The following is an 11,433-nucleotide window of genomic DNA, read 5'->3' as shown; positions in this document are numbered from 1 at the left end:
AGATTTTAAGCTAAAAAAATAAACTAAATAGATTCTAAGAATATATAGAAGATATTAGCTAGTTAATTAGGTCGGGAGCCAACCCTCTGTTAATTCCTCTTCCAGCAACTTTATGAAGTATATATTTGTTACTTGTAGGCATTGCATAATAAAAATGAAGTACATTAATCTTCAACATATTAAACGATGAAGTAAGACGGTAGCTAGGGACTAATTAATTCCCATATGTGCCACTTCATAAGCAGATGTTACGCTCTTGATGCCAAAAATATAAAAGTAAAACATCATATCTATGTTTAAATTCTGAAAATCGAAAGGTCTTGAATAACATAAAATTGATCAGTAGAATTAATCACTCAAATTTTTTTCAAACTAAAGTTTTTCAATTTATTCAAATAATGATGATGATGAAATCCCATGGTACATTTATATTTTTCCTTTAGCAATTTCATTTTTTTTTCTAGGATAATTCTTTTAGCAAAACTGAGAAAGCCTATAATTGAATTAAGCAACATGGCATACATTTTTCCCAATCTTAAAGCTAATCAACTTAAATATCGATGCATGTATATCAATATTTCCAGCCATATGTAGGATTTTTTTTCAAAAAAAAAAAGGGGTCGAAATTTGAATTTGATTCCCTACTATTTTAATTCTACAGTTTAAGTCCATTTATTTTAATTTTAATGAATTTAAATTTTGCACTTTTATTACATGTCAATTGATAACGATATTAAAATTTTATAGTTAATTTTGACTTCATGATATTGGTGATGATAAGAATTTTTTTTCTATGAATGTGTGTTATATGACAAAAAATTCATGTTTCTTTTTGGGTAAAAAAAATTTAGGTTGGTATGCCATGTAATCATCAAAATGTCATGTGATCAAAATCAATGACAGAATTTTAATACTGTTATGGATTAATTTTAAATTAATTTTTAATAAAATATAAAAATTAAATTAATTAAAATTGGGTAAAAGGATTTAAATTACCAAATTAAAATAATAAAAGGATCGAAGTCAAATTTTAACCAAAAAAAATCAAATTTACCTCTCTTTTTCTTTTATATATATATTAATGTTGTGCTTAAACTAGTAAATATAAAAGACATAAAGCTTAAAAAAACTCTTGTCCTATATTCATTTATTCAACTAAGCTCGTCATCTTTTATTGCAATCAAACAATTCTTTAAATTTTTATTTTTTAAATTAAATAAGTCATTTTATATAATGGAAATGTAACTGTCATCATATCCAAAACCAATTATCTTTTTTTGCTCACATGGCTTATGACTTGACTAGCTAGCATGGCTCAAAACCAAAAACACCAGTTGTCAATTGATATCAAATTCACAAAAAAAAAAAATATTCCTCTCTTTCTACTCTTTCCTTTATTCAAAGTACTTTTTTAAAAATCTCTTTCTTTTTTTTCCAAATTGAAAAAAAAATGAAAATCTATAATCCTAATGCTTAATTTTTTTAGATGACATCATATGCTACATTAACAAAAAACACCAATTGGTATTGGATCTAACAAAGATGAATTTTCCGTTAGAGTAAAGGTCTAATTTGATGAAAAATAAAAATTTAAAAATTTATTTAAATGAAATAATAAGTGAGAGGCTTGGTTGAATAAATGGATATAATATATGAATTTTTTAGTATTTAAGCCAATATAGAATTGAAAATAAGCTACTCAAATATCATAGCACACCAACAATTTATTAAAAATTAGAAAGCTCCTCCTCACATGCTTTAAAAAAAATGTAAACAATCAAACTGTAGCTATATGTATGTTCCAAAAGGGGAAAACAAACTGTTCCAATTCTCACTTCAATCCACAAATATAAGAGGTTTGGTGTAGGACAAAAATTTATCCAACGAGGCGTTGTTGTATGATTTCTCCATTAAGAAAAGAAGTAGCCATGAGAAGAGGAAGAAGACAAGAAAGAAAGAAAGCAATTCAACTCTTTATTTGTGGTTTGGTTTTTGAGAAAATTGTGCGAGATAATATTTTTCATAAGCTCAATTCAAAAATACCATTCATTATAATTTTAACTATTTTTAATCAATTTTTTATATAACTTGATAATAATACCTTTTAAACAAATACAGATAAATTAAAATGGTTTTAATTTTCTCTATCTCGTTATCTAGACAAAAATTTTAAAATTAAATCTTGATTTCTCTCGTTGGCCAAATACTATCTATTTTGCCATTTACCTCGTTTTCATCATCCCAAATAGCAGAGATGATATCAAGCTTTTTCTTATTTTATTTTATTTTTTTGGATGGTAAATCTTGGAATTCTCAAGGGCAATGAATAGCGATTTTGCTCATCTATAGTGATTATAGTCAGTATGATGAATGTGATAACTGGATACTTTCTGATAATGATTTGCTTCGAAATGTGTGCTGTAATGGAGATGCCTGTATTGATGAGTTAGATCAAATTGGTTAAGATAATGGGCTCAAGGAGAAGGAACAACTAAAGCATATTTAACGGGTTTTATGATGGTTTACGATTTCGTTGTGTTTGGAATTGGAATTATTGTTAAGTATGTTTGCTGGAAATTTTATTTCTTTTTATGAGATTTTAAGTTAGAATTGTTTAGGGAATATTTTGTAAAATGAGTATATTTTGTTTTTGCACAAGGAGAGTGAGCAATGTCCTTCCGATAGGGATATGTTTTGTTTTACTTTAGAGGGTTATGGAGTTTTGTAACCTCTTTTTTATGAAATGTATAATTTCTTGGCTTAGGAAAAAAAATATGTGTTTTCAATTCTTGGATTTATTGGTTTATTTATAAAACTTCAAAGTTGAAGAGCTGAAATTGATTAGATATATCTATATATTAGAACAGACAAATTAATTAGTTATTAGATATTACATTACTAGTTTTTAAGTATTGTGTCACTAGTTTTTAAGTATTGCAAGATTAGTTTTTAAGAATTACGTGATTAATTTTAGGCATTGCGTGACTAATTTTTAGATATTATGTGACTGATTTTTAAGCAATACTTAAGTCACACAATGTCTTACTAACTTGTCACGTAATACCTAAAAATTAATCACACAATACTTAAAAACTAGTCATGCAATGCTCAAAAATTTGTAACGTAATGTCTAAAAATTAGTCATACAATGTCCAAAAACTGATTACACAATGCTTAAAAATAACCAAAACTAGTGAATTTCATTTAATAATATCAACAATTTTAACCGATACACCATATTTCATTTAATAATATAATTAACGAATATGTCTACTTGATAAAGAATGCTCAAAATGCTCAAAAGTTTTTCTTTATATATCAAAAATCACTCCAAAATGTTTAAAAAAAATTCAAAACGTTCAAAAGTTTTCTCTGTGTATTAAAAATTACTTCAAAATGCTTAAAATGCTTAAATATTTTTTTTTCTAGTAAGGAATACTGTAGAGATGAATAGTATGATGAAAAAAGCTCAAAGAATATGAGTCGGTTTAAGACACAAATCTAAACATACTTGACTCGTTAATAGATTTCGGATTGAGATGCGAAGCCAAACAAATGGATTGATTTCATTAAGAAGTAATTTTGTTCAAATATTAATTATTTTGACTAAAAATAGTTAAAATTATAAAAAAAAAACCTATTTTTAGAAACATCTTATGTATCATACTCATTTGTAAAAAGAACTCTTAATTTTTTATTTTTCCACTTCGCATTGGTAAACTTGGATTTTCTGTGTCTAAGCTGCTGCATTTATCTGCGTTGGTGGTGGTTAAAGCCTCGAGGGGGGAGGTTGCAGCTGCATCCGTTAGTCAAACCTCGATCACGTGTCAATTTTGTTGCAGATACATACAATTTATGGTAGTTTAATCTTTTCTTTTTTCCTTCCTTAATTTCTCGCCAACACATAATTTTACAAATATGAATTCTTTTATACCAACAGTACTGCCCCGCCCCGTCAATTACATTAAAAAAAGGAAATATCAGTCAAATCTTTTACCCTTCATTTTCTATATAATATGGTTCCAACCCTTTCCCCATAACAAAGCTAGCTTGAGTTTGAAAGTTTAGAACTTGGTCTCTTAATTTGTTCTCTGGAGCTTAGCGTAAAGGCACCTACTCTTCTTAATTCTATCACTTAGGTATATACTATTTACCAACGAGTATTGTTAACTTATTCTCCTTCTTTATCTTATTTATTAAAAACTATCTTTGATTGCTTTCAACGTATTGGTTTTATGATGGCAGATCAAACTTAAATCCCAGAAGATAAGGATCGGAGATGTTGATGGTTGTGGATAGATCGGGTGAGTGAATTCCATGCTATGCTTGTCAACTGATCAGTCTTTTGCGGATTAACCTTTGTTTCGTTGTCTGTTCGACCTGAACATATATATATATATATATATATATAGTTAGGACATATCATTAAAACCCTAATTGAAATTAATAGGCATATACCATAATATTGAAGTGAAGTGGAATATCACTAAAATTCCCATAACTTCTTCAATAACTATCTTAATCCAGATAAAAGACCATTAGCTGGCTGTTTATGCTTCGATTCTTGATATCATGATTTATTTAGGCATAAAATCATGGTGATTTTCCTATCTGCTTCAATTAGGTGTAGCCTTAAAGGGTTATATGTTGGTTTCTTCTGTAACTTTTCATTACTGCCTGCTTTTTCCTCTAAGTTGGTAGTTTCCATGGAAATTAAGCTGCAGCTACGGTGATTTACTTTGGTCTAAAATAGGAATTTCTCAGATTTATTTTACCTGTCGGAAATTGCGTGTTTGCTTTCGTCTGTAGGAATCAGAATATACATAATAATAGTAGTAATAACATCGCTGACATGTAAGGATTGAACTTATAAACGTGGCACATATCGATCCAGAAATTGAGATTTATTGCAAACATAAAAATTGATTGCATATATATCATACGTCATTAATCAGTCTTCTATGAAATTGCAGGCTTTACCTTGAGAAAATCCTTAGGTCAAAAAATTAAAGAAAAGCTACATTATTAAGGATAGAAAGTAACATATAGGTTATATATTCTGAGGTAGATGCACAATATATGCATATATTTATATAGATAGTAGTCTAGAGTTTCTTTTGCAACGAACGCGTAGGTTTTTGTGGCGGTAATTTTTTTTATTTCAATAATGATTTTTAATTTTTGAAAATATGTTTATTTTTTTACATATCTTAATATATGTTAATAAAAATATTTTCTTACTTTGTTAATAACGATAATTCTAATAATGAAGTAAAATTAAATTTGAGAAAGTTAAGTATATTGAAAGTAATTACATATAAACTACATAATTTATATCATCAACATGCATTATAAGTGTATGATGTATTTCATTTTTGCAATATACTATTATTCATATTGTCAAAAAGTATATTAATATTCATGTTATTATATCCAGTCTACGATAACAACGTACTGGTAACAATAAAATCAATATTTCAAACATAATATTGATTCAATTATTAATAACAAAATCAAACTGTATATCATACTTTGTTCATATTTATTTAAATGATTATATATAAAATATATCATTATTTATAACAAATTATATAGAACAAGTGCAAATTTTAAAATCATTCATAAAACCCACCACTCACAACTATAATCCATACCAATACACATTGTACCCAATTACATAACATAAATGCCACATGCCAATTATTTAATAAAGCCAAGTGCAAAATTTAACCATGCTTAAACCCAATTAATTGAGCCACATGCCAAGCAATTAGGTGATTAAATTTGGTAAGCGTCAAATTACACCTAAACAAACTTTGGCATCTAAACCCACAGAGGAGGACTAAGATTGAGAAAGTGCGTACTGTCGTCACTTAAATTTGATTTTTGTTTTTTTTTTATTTTAGAGAAAAGAAAGAAAAAAAAACCTTGCTTAATAATTTCTTCTCTATTGGATCGTTGATTGCAACCGTTTGGACAATTGCGAATTGACTTGTCTTCTTCACCTACTGGTTTCACTTTTTTTTTTTTTTCGTTTTTCAAAATTTTAAGCAACACGTTCCACGAATATTGCCTTTCTGACGGTGAGAGTACAATTTATGGACGCTGCCCAGGTTGTTTGTCCATGGTTCAGTGTTGCAGAACATGGCTAGCCTTAGAAAGCAAAAGTAACATTCACTCATATTTCAAAGTCCACGATTTCCTGAAAACTTGAACCCACAATCAACCACATGTATATTTAAATCTTAACAAACTAGACTGACCATCATGCCATGGAGCATATACCCCACATTTCCAGGATTCTTGGGCTCGTCTGATAGATTCCATCTCTTCTAATTAAATTAAGTCAATGCACATTAGAAAACATAATGTTTATTTGGTCATCATCCCCAATAAGTTTCGATTATACCATAGCCTATGTTAATGGTTGAGCAGCGACGTCACATGGAGTTAATGTAATAGCCACGAAAGGTCTTTTCATGGCGACCACTTTGTCTTATGCTGAACAACTGAAATGGGGGACTATCACCTAGCTTCTTTTACACGCAAGGGTTGCATAAAATTGCAATTGTCTTTATACGATAGAATAGTATAATACTTTAAAACAAGCTTAGTGCCTTTTTACGTCATTGGCATGTACAAGTCCACCTCAGAGTCAATGCTCCACGGCTTCATTTTGTATGCTTCTTTTTCATTTTTACGTAATACTGTTTTAAAAAGTTAAAATTTAATTTAAATGTATGAAATTGATATTTTGATATTAAAAATGAAAAATAATTTAAAAATATAGAAAAAAACTTTGTTATTTAAAAATAGGATATAATTTTTGAACATTATAAAAATTAAAATAAGGACAAAAAATGAGACGAGAGGATTTATGTATGGACAATTAATTAATTTACTATAAAACAAGATATATGACATCATTGAAGTTAATGTATTTGAATTTATTAAGAGCTGAAAAATTGTTGAATTCATGTTATATGACTCCTGATCTTGTATTGTTAGAGGACGATTTCAGTGAAATTAGGTGCTATTGGATGGAAACTTATGAGGGTCATCTTGAGGAATTCTATAGAAAAGAAAAACAAAAGGATATGATATTTGTAGAGCTATTGAAATCAAAGTAGTAAATCAAGCGCTAGTAAGATAAATGTTGAGGTCGAAACTGGCAACGAATGTGAGGTACAAGCAGGAGACTGTGCATTTGACAAGGGATTTGCATGGAACTTAACATCCCAAGACAAGGAGCGGTAATTTTAAAACATCTCCACAGGTGCAAAAGATCGAACCATTATTCCAGGTATTCTGTGCTTTAAACAGAGTCAACTCTTTTGACTTCACTGGCACTTTTCCATGGTAGCCTCAAATATAGCTTGCACTTAATTAGTAAAAGTAATCACATCATTTAATAGCCTTAAAACATCAGTAAGCTGCAATGGAGGCTTCATTGTTTCTGGCTAAAGTCTTGGGCTTTCCGTTTTATAGTAGCTTATATTGAAGCTAATACTTGCATGCAACTTGCAATAGCAGTTTAACACTTGTCCAAATTCAATTCAAGTCCTTAACAACTATTACTCCTCCCAGTTTATGTACTTACGTGTTGTCATGCATGCTTAGTTCTTAATGCATTTTAACACTTGTCTTATGCTTGTGACAAGTGTTGTAGGCTATTATCCTCGTATGAATCTATTGTACTTAAATATCTTCAGCAACTAGTAATGAATTGGATGAACTTTCGTTCCTTACTAAGTATTTTTGTTCATCCCTGTTTTTCCTTGCCTGTAACAGAGGCTGTATCATGCAGCCTTATCCCGACTTCTTCCTAAATCACAACATGGTATCAGAGCACAATTTAAGTTCCTTAGGGACTGAGACTCTAAATATCATTGCAAAATCCTCCAAACAACAACTTGTCCTTTGAGCATGGCAAATAGCAGTACCTTCTCTTATCAAATACCACCAACCTTTAATGGAGCCAACTACTCCATTTGGTCTGTAAAAATGAGAGCCTACATGAGGGCCTACGACCATTAGGATGTGGTTGAAGCAAAACATAGAACAAGACTAATGCAAGTCTTGAATCCATTAAAGGAGTGTAAGGTTCTAAAGATGAAGGACAACGAAGCTATGAAGGCCAGCAGAAATAACGTCAAACAAGAGAAATCAAGTGAGATTGTTGGGAGAAAATTTGTTCAATGTGTCCATACTCGAGAGATTCGAAGCTAAAATCTCTTTATTGGGAGAGTAAAGGATCTCTCCAAATTGACATTACTGAAGTCGTGACTCCTCTCCAAGCTACAGAGCATAGGAAAGCAATGCACATGGACAACACAGAAAATGATTTGATGGCTAAGTTTAAAGACAAGGGTGCTTTGCACTCTGAAAAATCTTTGAATAGAAAAGGACATGCAATGAGTTTTGAAACATGGAAAAGGTTTACAAGAATAAACCTAAGACACAACAAAAGCTAACTCATACAGAAAAGAAGGCTGATGCTGAGGAACACTATTTGTTCATGGCTATGACCAAATTAGCTAAAGCTCCAACTTCAAATGAATGAGCTGATGTTTCGCACGCAAGTATTAAGGAGGAGTGTTGAAGCTAATACTTGCATGCAACTTGCAATAGCAGTTTAACACTTGTCCAAACTCAATTCAAGTCCTTAACAGCTATTACTCCTTGTATGAATCTATTGTACTTAAATATCTTTAACAACCAGTAATGAATTGGATGAACTTTCATTCCTTACTAAGCATTTTTGTTCATCCCTGTTTTTCCTTGCCTATAATAGAGGCTGTATCATGCAGCCTTATCCCAACTTCTTCCCAAATCACAATAGCCTATGTGAATATTGTGAGTTGTAAGTTCACGAATTTTTGTAGTGGGCAAACTGTTGCTACCAGTAGTGTAGAGGATAGATCTAATGCAAATAACGCTGCCAATTGCCTTTTGAGCGGCTAACATCTTTTGTAATTGTACATTTTTCGTTACCCAAGGTTGGAAATGGTGTCACTAGAAGTTTTTTGCAACCCAATTTTCAAGACTTGTGATGACATATTAGCTGTGGGTTCATAATAAAATCTGTTTTTCAAAAGAAAAAAAATATCAATTTTCAACCCTTTTCTCCATCTTCACCTTTTCTAGTCATTCCTTTCTGTTGGAGTTTCAACAATAAACCCAAAAGGATGAATAATGGAGGTTTTTCAGAGAAGATGAATAATCGTGAAGGAGCTGTAATAGAGCAACAAATTCTAAAAAAGGAAAAACTCAATAAGTTTTCATTACTCTTTAGTATATATACTTTCCATTACAAATTGTAAAACTAACAAAGCTTCAAATACGATTTTGAGAAATGAAATCGAGGTGTGACGAGAATAAAATAGTTCGTGCTCGCTGAGCACCTAATGCACTAAGAACAAGGTAGAACTTTTGGTGCCCACCAATGACTAATTTGGAAGGTATAGGTATGTAGCTTTCTAGCTTAACAAGACAAACAAAATGACTCACATTTACATATAGAAAGAGTAAAGACATAGCTAAACGACACAAACTATTGCGTTTAGCTTTACAAGGACTTTAAAATGACACTACAATAAAGCCTTTTGTATCAACAAATGAAAAAACTTGAAATGACACAAAAACTTATGCATCACTAAACAGAAATTACTAAAGTTGAAATATCCTCACTTTATCATCATAAGTCTTCTTCTTTGTTCTAAAATTTTTGTTAGTTCCCACCTTTCTTATTTGCAACAAGTATCTTCAACCAGATTAGGATCAATCTTTCAACACTCCCCCTTGATTTGGAATATGGTGGATACCCAAACTAGATCTCAGAAACTCAAACCTATATTTGCTTAATCCTTTAGTGAGAATATCAACTAATTGCTCATCTATGTGACAGTATTGCAGTTAAATTTCATTCTTCTTCGCTACCTCTTTTAATGCATGGTATTTAACCTTGACATGCTTGGTTCGACCAATCTACACAAGGATTCTTGTTAAAATATTCAGAATAGTACCTTTATCTTATATAAATCCTAAGTCAGATAAGATCTTTTTAACCACAGAATATGGTTTACAGCAGAAGCAGTAGCCATGTATTCAGTTTCTACTGATGATTGGGCAATAACATCCTACTTTTTTCTAATTTGAAGAAAATATTCCACTTTTAAATGAAAAGTAGGATCCTTTAATGCTTTTTGAACACTCCAAATACTCTGCCTAGTCATTATCACTATACCCTTGAAGGTCACCACTTTTTGACTTGTAGTACCTAAGGCCAAAGCTTAGTGTGCCTTTGACATACCTTAAAACTCTCTTAGCAATTTTGAAATGCATTTCAAAAGGTGATTACATAAATCTGGACAGTAAGCTAGTTAAGAACATTATATGTGCTCTAATAGTTGATAGATATAAAAGAGACCCTATCATGCTTTTGTAAACTAGACCATTTGCCTAAATAGTGCTATCATTTTTGCTCAGTTTGTCACTAATTGACAATAAAGTTTACACAAGCTTACATAATTCCATTTTGAATTTCTTCAAAATATCTTTGGCATATTTAGACTAATGCACAAAGATCTTATTAGTATTTTGTATGAACTCCATACCCAAGAAATCAGTCATTTGTCCTAAATCAATCATTTCAAAGTCCTTCTTCATTTGGTTCTTGACTTCTCCTAAAAATTCATTCTCTAGACCTATTATTAGCAAACCATCAACATATAGTGCAACTACAAGAATAATATATCTATTTGACTCCCTCACATAGAGTGTAGGCTCAATAATGCTTCTATTAAAGCCTTGTTTTCTTAGATGTTCATCCATTCTCTCATACCAAGCTCTAAAGGCCTATTTGAGTCCATATATGGTTTAATCAGTTTGCATACGTTTCTTTCTGTGTCATTCTTTGCATATCTTTCAGCTTGCTTAATGTAAATGTCTTTTGTCAAGTAGCCATTGAGAAAAGCTGACTTGATATCAAGGTGATGTATCATCCAACCTTCCTTTACAAAAAGTGTAGCAAGTAATCTGATGGTATCATGCCTTGCAAGTGATGCGAAAGTTTCAAAATAACCAATTCCATATGTTTGAGCATAGCTTTTCACAACTAATTTAGCTTTGTGGTTGTTGATTGAGCCATTTGGATTCAACTTTGTTTTGTAACTCCATCTAACTCCAATGACATTTTATTCATGTGGTCTATCAACTAGAATCCAAGTTCCATTCTTCTTGATCATGTTCATTTCAGCATCCATTGCAACTCCCCAATTTGCATCAGTGCTGGCTTCAGTGAAGCTTAAAGGATCTGTCACAACAACATTGCACTTGTTGTAAATGTCTTCAAGTGTTCTTGTCCTTTTTTTTGCCAAGTAATCATATTCAAGATCAATTGAATCATTATCTTCGAGCTGAAATTGGTCATCA

The sequence above is a fragment of the Theobroma umbraticum genome, unplaced genomic scaffold (genome assembly GCF_002168275.2).
Source record: "Theobroma umbraticum cultivar Fairchild unplaced genomic scaffold, ASM216827v3 scaffold_20.0, whole genome shotgun sequence".
Classification (NCBI taxonomy): Eukaryota; Viridiplantae; Streptophyta; class Magnoliopsida; order Malvales; family Malvaceae; genus Theobroma; species Theobroma umbraticum.
Note: the sequence above shows the minus strand (reverse complement) of the source record.